The 10,537-nt window shown below is 42.0% G+C and overlaps 1 non-coding gene across 1 annotated transcript; it reads left to right on the forward strand.

Moving 5' to 3' along the window:
• Window positions 1–10,214: 10,214 nt before the first annotated feature.
• Window positions 10,215–10,288, forward strand: TRNAC-ACA (transfer RNA cysteine (anticodon ACA)). Its single transcript has one exon. It is a non-coding gene; the product is annotated as a tRNA-Cys (tRNA).
• Window positions 10,289–10,537: the final 249 nt, after the last annotated feature.

The raw sequence follows: 10,537 nt of genomic DNA on the forward strand, positions 1-10,537 counted from the left end.
GTGTCACTGGCCCTCATATGTGGGATCCGAACCGGGGCCCTCTGGCATCCCAAGCGAGTTCTTAACCATCGCGCCACTCGGCCGGCCCAAGGACTGGTTCTTTTTTATGGCTTTTATGTCCTTCTGAATGCTTACTATAATGTTTTTTTGTTGTTGAAATTCTCACGAAGTTTCTTAAGTCTTCTTACTACCATTGTTTGAAACTCTGTCTCTTGTAGGTTGGTTGCCTCCATTTCATTTAGTTCTATTTCGGGAGGTTTCTCGTGTAATTTTATTTGAGACATGTGTCTTTGTCTTTGTTTCCTCATTCTGCCTGCCTCTCTGTGTTTGCTTCTATGTATTAGGTATATTTCCTACATCTCTCATTCTTAGCCTGGTGGTCTTTTGTACTATATGTCCTGTGTGGTCCAATGGCACAATCTTTCTAATGTGTGCGTGTGTTCCAGGAGTGTCCTTTGAGTGTGGTGTGTGTGTGTGTGTGTGTGTGTGTGTGTGTTGTGTGTGTGTGTGCTCTTGTTGTAGTTGAGCATTGATTGATTTTGGCACATCAGAGGGTGGAAATGACTTCCAGGCTGACTTACTGTGAGAAGTGACTTTTTCCACAGTATATGGGCGGCTGTGTGGGGGCTTGACCCCTCAGAGGGGGATTCACCCCCATAGGCTTTTCTGCCTGTTGAGTCCAAACTTTTGGTGTTCCACTTGTGGGGCTAACCAGGTAGTGCTCTCGTGTGATCTGAACCTGGTCTCTGTGTGTGTTCTTTCTTATGTCTCTTGGAAGGGCCTCCCGGGCAGGCCAAATTAGCCTTGCCTTTGATCGGCTCATGGCTGCCTGGTAGGAGATACAAAGCTATATGTGACTCTTGCCTGTGCTGGACCTGGAGGCATGTGGGGGTGGCCTCTCTGTGAACCGAAGCTGGCTGCCACCAGTAATGGGCCGTGGGTAGCTTAGCAGATGGCCCAGGGACCCCTAGGTCTTTTGCCAGCTGTCCATCAGGCTCAGCCATTGAAAGATCCTCCTTAGGTGCATGGTCTGATACTTGACGTGGCGTTAAGAGTGTTCTTGGCGATGCAGCACTAGATGGGTGAGGTGGGGTTCCTGGGAGCTACAGGGTGTAGGCGGTGGTTTTTACAAAGTTAATGCAGTTTCGTTTCTTGCACCGGTACCAGGCCCATGACCACTTTGTAAAAACACCCTGAGAACACTGCAGCCAACCACCTCTCGCCTGAGAGCCACCCAAGAGAAGCTGCGGCACAGGTTGTAGCTCACTTCCTACCCCCAAATATTTGCCAGACCACTGCAGGCCAACTTCTGCTGTAAAAGGCAGCTTGTGGGGTGGGGCCGGCCGCTCAGTGGCTGAGAGTGCCCTGGGCAGTGCAGTACTAGCTGTGTGGGGCGGGGACCCTGGGCATCACTAAGGTGATGTGCTCCTGCGGATTTTATCAGACCAATGCGGTCTCAGATTTGGCTCTTTGGGGGATGATTCAACATTGAAAAGATGGCGCCCTCCCATAGGCTACACATGAGGCAGGCTCCACACAGGGACATGGCTGGTCCTCCCCAACCCTTGCCCTGAAACCACAACTCAGTCTTTCCCTTTATGTCTCTGGCACCTCTTGAGTGGCTACCCCTCCACCGGGTACGAGGTGAGTGTTTGCAAGTGAATGAGTCTGTGTTTGTGCCCTTTAAGAGCACATCTGGTTTTCTAGCTGCCTTTCTTCTCACTGGGATGGGCAAACAGGGACCTTGCTGGTTTTCCCTGGCAGATATTGTGGGGACTCATCTTCCCAGCACAGGAACCCTTGGCTGGGGATTGCGGTGTGGGACTGGAACCTGTCTCTTTTCTGGGGGTACCTCCACAACCGAGGTGTCCCTCCTGGTATTCAATCACTATCTTTGGGTTTGTAGTCATCCTGTTTGGGTCTCTGCCCCTCCTACCAGTTTCAATGTGTCCTCTTCTGTAGGGGTTTTGTTCAGTCTTCAAAGGATTCTTGAGTTTGATTGTTCTATAATTTATTTATTATTTTGGTGCGATCCTTGGAGGCACTTGGGCTAGCATTTACCGACTCCTTCATCTTGAACACTAATTTCCATAGACTATTTTAAGGACTTTTGTGTGTGGCATGTAAGAAACTGTGAGTTATTTGATATGATCAAACTGACATTTTAGAAACACTATCCCATTAGATATGTGAATGATGTTTTGCAATTAGAATGTGGAGGAAGGAAGGTAACATTGGAGATAAATGAGCAAGTTAGGAAGATATGGAAATAGTAGGACAGGGAGAAGGGGAGACTGAGAGAGGATGAAGGGAAAGAGGACTGGTTAGGCATAGGAGATATAAAATTACTACTTTTTTTTTTAAAGATTTTTATTGGGGAATTGGGGGAATGGGAATAGTGCTGAGGAATTAGGGGAAGGGGAACAGACAAGTTGCTGTCATTTTGTTCTTCAGTCTAGTTGTGGAGGATGTTGCTTCACTGGCCCAAGTTGGCACCATCACTGCACTCTTCCCGGGTGAGGCAGATCAGTCGCCGGCTTCTGGACGGCAGCTCACTGCGGCTGCTGGCCACTGACGCTGGCTGCTGGCCACACACGGTAGCCCATGTCACCCCACTGCCACAGGGGCTGCAGCCTACGCCGTCGCCGGCGACTCACAGCAGCCCAGCTCCAGGTTGAGCTGTTGTTCAGCATCTTAGCTGTGGAGGGCAGTGTCACTGGCCCTCACATGTGGGATCCGAACCGGGGTCCTCTGGTGTCCCAAGCCAGTTCTTAACCATCGCGCCACTCGGCCGGCCCAAAATATTACTACTTTTAAGGGATAAGGGAAAGGGAATGAAAACCAAGATTGCATTATAAGTTATATTTGAATTATCCTAATGTCAGTGAGTTTCAGAATAGTCATCAGAATTTGAGAACAAAGCAAAAGCTGTCAAATAAACATAAAAGCTGTATTTTAAAGTTGGATACTAGTTCATTTTTACTGCATTTGCAAAGGAGTGACCACAAACTGATTCTGCCAGCCTTTGCCTGCCAGCCATGTTCTCAAGAAAAGGCTAAGAGTTCATGTGAGGTCGACGAAGCCAGGGATTCAGATTTATTTGGGCAGAGTTGTGGATGTGCTTTGTTTCCTATGGGCGAGGAGAGGAGCAAACTCTCACCTACCTCAAATCAAGTGCTGGGTGCTTCAAGAGGAGTTTGACATGCATTCCCTGGAGTTTTAAGGGATGCAGAGACCGCTGTCTGACTCACATCTGAAAAGTTGAAGTAAAAAAGCTTTGGCTTCAATTCATCTGCATTTCTGCTGAATGTAGACACAGGGCTACACAGTGAATGATAGCCTGTCCTTCTACAGTTTGTGGGTGAAAATGATGGAATGTCATTTCCTGTGGGCTAGATGGGAAGCCCACAGAAAGGGGGGACAGACTAAGTCCTCTTGGTTAGGGACTCTGCCCAAAAGGACTATTGGAGAGCTTGGTGATCCCACAAGAGTAGACCACTAGACAGCAAAGTGATGAGAGAAAGCTCATCTGGGAAATAGTGCCAACAAAATAAACAAAGCCAAAAAAGAATCCCTTCCTCACTAGAAATTGAAAGTGACTGAAAAACCAATAGTAGGTTTCCAACTATTTTCTTCATGGGTGCTAAACAAGTGATGAGAGTGAGTTTGAAGTAGAAAGTAGAAAGAAAGAATAAAGTTGCTGACTGCTTGCATCCTACTAAGTCTAGTTCTTTCAAAACAGTTGCAGGTTTCTGACTTGGACACATGGTAGGACTAGAGAACGAATGCAGAAAGGCTTCCATTCACAAAATGGAGGAATTGAGAGTAAGATGTGGCATTGAGGGGTGGTTGCAAGTGTGTGTGTGTGTGTGTGTGTGTGTGTGTGTGTGTGTGTGTGTAGCTGATGAGTTCAGTTTTATACATCTTGAGTTTAAGAAGGCTATGAACCATCCAGCTGGAGATTCCCAGTGGACTCTTGGAGATATAGGTGTGTAATTTAAGAGAGAGATTTGTAATTTAGATTTTGTCATTATGATATAGATAGTAATTGAAACATTTGGAGCAGACAAGTTGACCCATGTCAAGTGCAGGAAGTGATAGAAATAAAAAGAAGCTAGGAAAAAACTCTTAGAAGTGTCAATATCTGTTTGATTGACAGAGTTATAGTAACTCCAGAAAGAGACTAACAAATAATGGCCAGAGAGGCAGAGAACAAGACAAGAGTGATTTTTCAGCAGTCAGAAGAAAAAAGAGTTTTAGCAAGAAGAAAATGCAACCGTACCAAATACCTAAAAAGTCTCAGTTAAGATGAGAACTAGTAAGAGGCCAAAAGGAGATCACCATCCCATGAATCAAAGCGATTGGGGGTGGAGGCAGGTGAGGTGGATAACGGCCTATGGCATAACAACGACTCTCAATCTTAGGTAATATATGGACCGTTTTTAAAGGAAAATGATGTAACTCAAATGATTTTTATCATGTTACTTAAATATTTTCCAACCTAAAATCGTGTAAATGCTATTTCCAAAGATTACAATTTAAACACATACATATGTAATTCGATTTATGGAGTGGTATTGTTTTAGTGCAATTGAAGTACATTTCAGAGCTTAAAATATCGTTTTACAAATTACCTTGTCAAGTTTTTTGAGCTTTGTAATGGCTCAATTCTCCCATGACTCATCTTTTCACACCTTTGTTTGCACAGCACACAATGCTGTGGTTTGACCTTTGCAGAGCCTGATCTCATTCATTATCTGTATCATACAACTGTTCCTTTCTTTTGTACTAGACAACCAAAGGAGTACTAATTGGCACCAACCTGATTAAAAACACAAACACAAACCTGCCACTGACCTCCTTGAAAGCAAAAGCACAAATCTGGGCTCTGCAATTTCAAGTTATAATATGGTAACGTATCATAATATGTTATGAGAAGGTAGAGCCCCAGAGGATCCAAAATAGGCTTGTCTTATTTAGGTTTCTGAATAGTCACGCATATGCATGCTCACAATCTGGTAGGATAACCTCTGAACCCTGAGACTATGTTCCCAGGCCCTCGGTTTGAAAAGCCAGGCATTCTACTTTTATAATGAGATAGACTATCTTTCTAAACTATAAATAATGATGAGCATAGACTCTATATTATTAATCTTTGTATCCTGCCCTCAGTCATTACCACCGTTTTGAAAAATGGAGAGTTGTTTTAAATTGTTGCTAAAGGAATGATGAATAAATGAGTATCATAGTCTTTGTTTCCTATTATGAGGCATAAAGCTTAAATCAAACATATTGGTGGGAACTAGTTGCTTTCAGTAGCAGGTTTTTCCAATCTCGTGGTCCTGAATGAACTCATGAAGGCATGCCATCAAAGACCCCCATGAAGCTCAGTCCCAGGATGGTGCTTCTACCAGTGGGCATTGTGTTTCAGGTGGCTTCCTGACGTGAGATGCCACAGTTGGTGGCTGGCGCATACCTCTGCAGTGGCACCATTCCAGCATGGCTTCCGAACTGGAACTGCACTGTCCTTAGCAACAACCTGAAACCTAGTTGCCCGTTGGGTAAGCTCTTCACAGCTGGAAGTTGCTTTCACATGTATTAAGCTGCAGCCTGTTTACACTTTCACAGATTCTAGAAGCATTCAGCTAATTAAAAACTTGGACAGAGGTGGAAGTGGAAGAAACAAATCACCCACATGATGATAACACATTCCAGCTAAGGTTCCCAGAGGTTCCCTGACTAAAGTCGATTCGCTGTTCTGGAAACTACAAGCCCTTGTGTCTTTCAACATGGCAGTGGATTCCCAGGCAGCCCAGGTCTTTGGCACACTTGACCGTGTGTGTGTGCTCATACTGAGTTCAGGGCTTTTGCTGATGTTTCCTGTCCCCCATTCCCTTATTTACTTTTTTACCCCCTCACATATGTCCACCTGGAAAGGCTTCTGACTATTCAAATTTCTTGCTTTCACCGCATTCATAGTCTGCCTCTTCCAGGAGATTTTCTCAGACTGCTATCTATGCCTCCCTGATGTCCCTGCCTCAGTTTTATGTAGAAGCTTTCTGAGTGGTAACCCAGAGTCAAAGCAGAAAATGAGGTTTGGAATGAGATACGTGTTCAATTTCTATCTGTAATAATTACATTTTGTGACACTGAGAAAGTGTCTTCAATTCACATTCTATCTCCTTATCTAAAATTTTGGAGTAATAATCTCTATCTCATATAATTGTGAAGATTAACTGTACTACCCAGCTCCATACGTGGCATGTAATAGATGTTCAATCAAGGCTATCTGTAGCTTTTGCTATATTGTTTTTCTGTTCATTTGACCTTTAGAAATGGACAGTAAACATAATTTTTAAACTGCTTTCACCTCCAAGCTTCTAGATTAACATAATCTTTATCAGGTAGGTAGTAGTCTGCTTGAGAGCAGGAACTCTTATTTTTACACCACCAGTACCAAGCATAGTATCTGACACATATGAGGTGGGATAATTCAGTTCACGAACTCATCCTAGAAAAAGTGCTACATACCTCATTGCTGAATATCACTACGGTCACCTTCAGAGTACTCCCCTTGGGAAGCTATGCACCGATGCCAGCACCTAGTCCACCCTTCAAAGCAATTTTGGAACTCTTTTTCTGGAATGGCCATCAGAGCTGTCGTCTTATTACCCTTGATGTCCTGAATGTCATCAAATGTCTTCCTTTCAGTATTTCCTTTATCTTTGGGTAAAGAAAGAAGTCATTGGGAGCCAGATCAGGTGAGTAGGGAGGGTGTTCTAATACAGATATTTGTTTACTGGCTAAAAACTCTCTCACAGACAGTGCCGTGTGAGCTGGTGCATTGTCGTAATGCAAGAGCCATGATTGTTGGCGAAAAGTTCAGGTCGTCTAACTTTTTCACGCAGCCTTTTCAGCACTTCCAAATAGTAAACTCGGTTCACTGTTTGTCCAGTGGGTACAAATTCATAATGAATAATCCCTCTGATATCAAAAAAGGTTAGCAACATCATTGCAACAAGTTTGTGAACTTAATTGTCACACCTCGTATAGGTACATGGTAAATATTTATTGATTAGATAGGTGCAGGCTTCCATGAACTAGGGAAAGTGATTCTGTGATTTATGTCAGTGTTTGAACAACCATCTAGCCTTGTATGTTGGCTGAAGCATCCTTCTACATCTGTTTCCTGTGACATACCAGTGTTATAAATTGTCAATTTTGCTTAATCAGTTTCATGGAATATCACCTTATTGGATAATCTTCCCAGCCCCAGCCCACAGCACTCCTGAGGCTATCTGAAAGACAAGAAACATACTCTTGTTGTAGGGTGATATTACTATATTTAATTAAGATGAAACGATCTGTGCTCAGTGATTGATGTATAAAGCTTCCAACACCAACCTTACCATGAAGCTGTCACTGTCTTAATTTTATAACTATGAACCTGATTTAGCCTGGCTGAACACCTGGAAAGTCATTCCATTTGTGCTGCCTCCACGTCTCTACAAGCTCTCCTGACTTTTGACCCACCATTTCTCCAGGATTATTCTATATTCTACCCTTTTGGGTCTCAATGACCACATAGAAGCCTGCCACCATTCCAGCTGTGAGCTGGGCTCCCCAAGGCTGAAATCATGACTTATATACTGGGGGTTGAACGCGTCCTTATTTTTCCACATGGAGGTTGACTAATGTCCTTTCACTAAAAGTCACCATCTTTTATTTACACATCATTTTGGGATATGTCTTGTTCTATTTCTTTTCTATAGGGAAGAGTAACCAGTTCCAGCCTCATATTTATTTATTTATTTATTTATTTAAATCTACAAGTAGATTCTTGTTTATAGAAATATCTCTGGTAACATCATTGCTGTAACTTGATGGTTTAGCTTCCTGATCACCAGCATATCACACCCCCTAGTCACTAATGATAGAAATCTCAGCATTATTCTAGATTATTATATATTCATACTTTCCCACCCATCCATTGAGTCAAATTCTGTTGATCCTGTCTTTGAAATGCCTTCCTTGTTAATCCCAGTTGTCCCCTTTCTCCCTTTCTTTCTTTTTTTCTTTTTCTTTTTTTTTTAGCTGAGCCATCCTGTCACCTATTGGCAGCTCATCGGCAGCTCAGCTTGAGCCAGGACTCGAACTGCTGTTGCTCAGAGCTTGCACTCTTGAGAGAGCTCTTAACCAACTGAGCCACTCGGCCAGCACCTGTCCCCTTTTTTTCTATTCAAATTACCACTACCTTCGTTCAGACACATATTACTTTTCCGGATGAATTGGCATCCCTGTCTTCAATCTCTCATCTCCTCATACCAGTCTTCAGACTGTTTTCAGAACCGTCTTTGTAATGCAAAGGTGACGTCTCAAATTCTGTTTCTCAAAATTGGTCAATGACTCCCAATTTCCTTCGCAATAAACTCCAAACTCCTTAGCATGGTATTTCCAATTGGACCCCAAACCACTTTTTCAGTTTCAAATCCAAATTCACCCTTTCTTTAATATGGACCTCAAGCCTTCATAAAGTACTGACTCTCTATGGGCCTCAAGCACCTTTATGCCTCAGCATTTCTTCTATTCCTTCTGCCTAGATAGGCCATTTGATTTCTGCCTACTAGAATCTTCTTCTCTCAGGCCCAGATTCAGCGTCCTGGTCTCCCTGTTCAGAAGTCATCATTTGTCTTTCGGCTTCCCGAGTGAAAACATATACCTGGATTTAACATGTATTTCATTATGTTTCATATAATGCAAAATATTTATATGTTATCTAACATATATAAACCCCTAGAGGGCACAGATTATCTCTACACCCTCACAGCACATAGAACAATAACTGGCACATTAAATGAATGCAAGAAATGTTTATTACATGTAATCAGATAACATGCAACATTTTCAACTCTATTTGGAAACATTAAGTTTTTTTTTTTTTTTATGTGCATCGATGCCAAAATCTGTTCAGTTGTGTGAATTGCTAGTCTGGTCTGAGAATGGAGCTTCTGGCAAGTTGGTTTTTTTGCAAGATCAAATTTTCTTTTCAGTATCAAAAAGCTCTCATTGGATTTAAAGCACTTGCGGTCATATATAAGAATCTGTATATTTTCTAAATTAATAATGTCCTGACACCCTATGGCAGTGCTGGAGCGGGATTTCTTTTAGACTGATGGACTGTGAATGATTTAGTTAAGCTACTACTGTGCCAGAAAATAACAAATAGCAAATCCATTACCAAGCAGCATGCCCTGATTTCATAGTTTAAGAAATTGAAACAAAGAGGAATTTGAATCAAGAGAAGAGAACTGAATTGTAATGAAAGAAAATGCACCAACATCTCAGGCATCTCAACATATGACTGAGGGAGATAATATGTTTAACAACACATTTCTTGAAGAGAAATAGATTTTAAAATTTAAGTCATGCATTTTAATCACAGGTGGGGATGTGCACTAGTTCCTATAGAGAAAAAAATCCAGCAAAACTACAGAATCTAAAGTGATAAAATGTTGGAATTTCCTTCTTGTATCTTTATGCCTATAGAAATGGATTATATCAGAATTTCCATATGTTTTATTTCCTGTTTAAAATGCAGACCAGACTTTTGCCTTTAATAAGGAAACACAGTTGTTAACGGATACATTTAAAGAAACTTGACTCATATTTTTAGAAATTTCACAACCCTTAAAGCATTTGAGTAGATTAACTTACTGTGTATTTATGGAGCTGTGGAGCTTTGTTTTAACAACACCTAACATTTCCATAGATTTCACGTTGCTATGGGGCTCTTTCACATTTATCGTTCCATTTGAACCTCAAAATAACCCTGTGATAAAGTATTCTCCCCATTTCCCAATGAGGTCATTGAGACTCAAAGAATCAATGATTTTTCTAAGCTACTAAATGAGAGTGGAAGCTATATGTTTTAATTTATAATCCTATACTATTTGTACTCAGCTCAGTTCTGTGTGAAGCACTGGGAAAAAGACAAAGATGGAGAACAAATGACGCTTTTCCCTCAAGTAACATATTCAAATGATTAGTATTTGTGAATGTATAAATTAGTAATTGTGGATCGAAAGGGAAGGGTTGGTAGGGGTATGGAGTGAATTATCTAGCTAGTTGTAGCTGACATGTTAAATCTTCTTGGTCTGCATGTGTACAGCCTCGATAATAATTTGGTTATTCAAAAAATGAAACAGGACTGGGGTGACCAGTTAGCTCAGTTGGTTAGAGCGTGGTGCTACAAACACCAAGGTTGTTGGTTCAATCCCCACATGGGCCACTGTGAGCTAAAGAGTCAACTATGCCATTGTAGCATGAAAGCAATGTGTAACCAATGACTTTGGCTGTTCCCCAATAAAATTTAAAAAATGAAACAGGATGCATCAAGATGGGCCTGGCCAGAAATAAAGGCCATTTAAAAATTATGAAGGGATGTATATAGGCTTCCCCTAACCCTGTTTTTCACCCATTTCTCACCTGCATCTCTTCCTTGGCCCATCCCTAAGCCTCACTCCACTCTCTAGTTACT

The sequence above is a fragment of the Hipposideros armiger genome, unplaced genomic scaffold (assembly GCF_001890085.2).
Source record: "Hipposideros armiger isolate ML-2016 unplaced genomic scaffold, ASM189008v1 scaffold_103, whole genome shotgun sequence".
Taxonomy (NCBI): domain Eukaryota; kingdom Metazoa; phylum Chordata; class Mammalia; order Chiroptera; family Hipposideridae; genus Hipposideros; species Hipposideros armiger.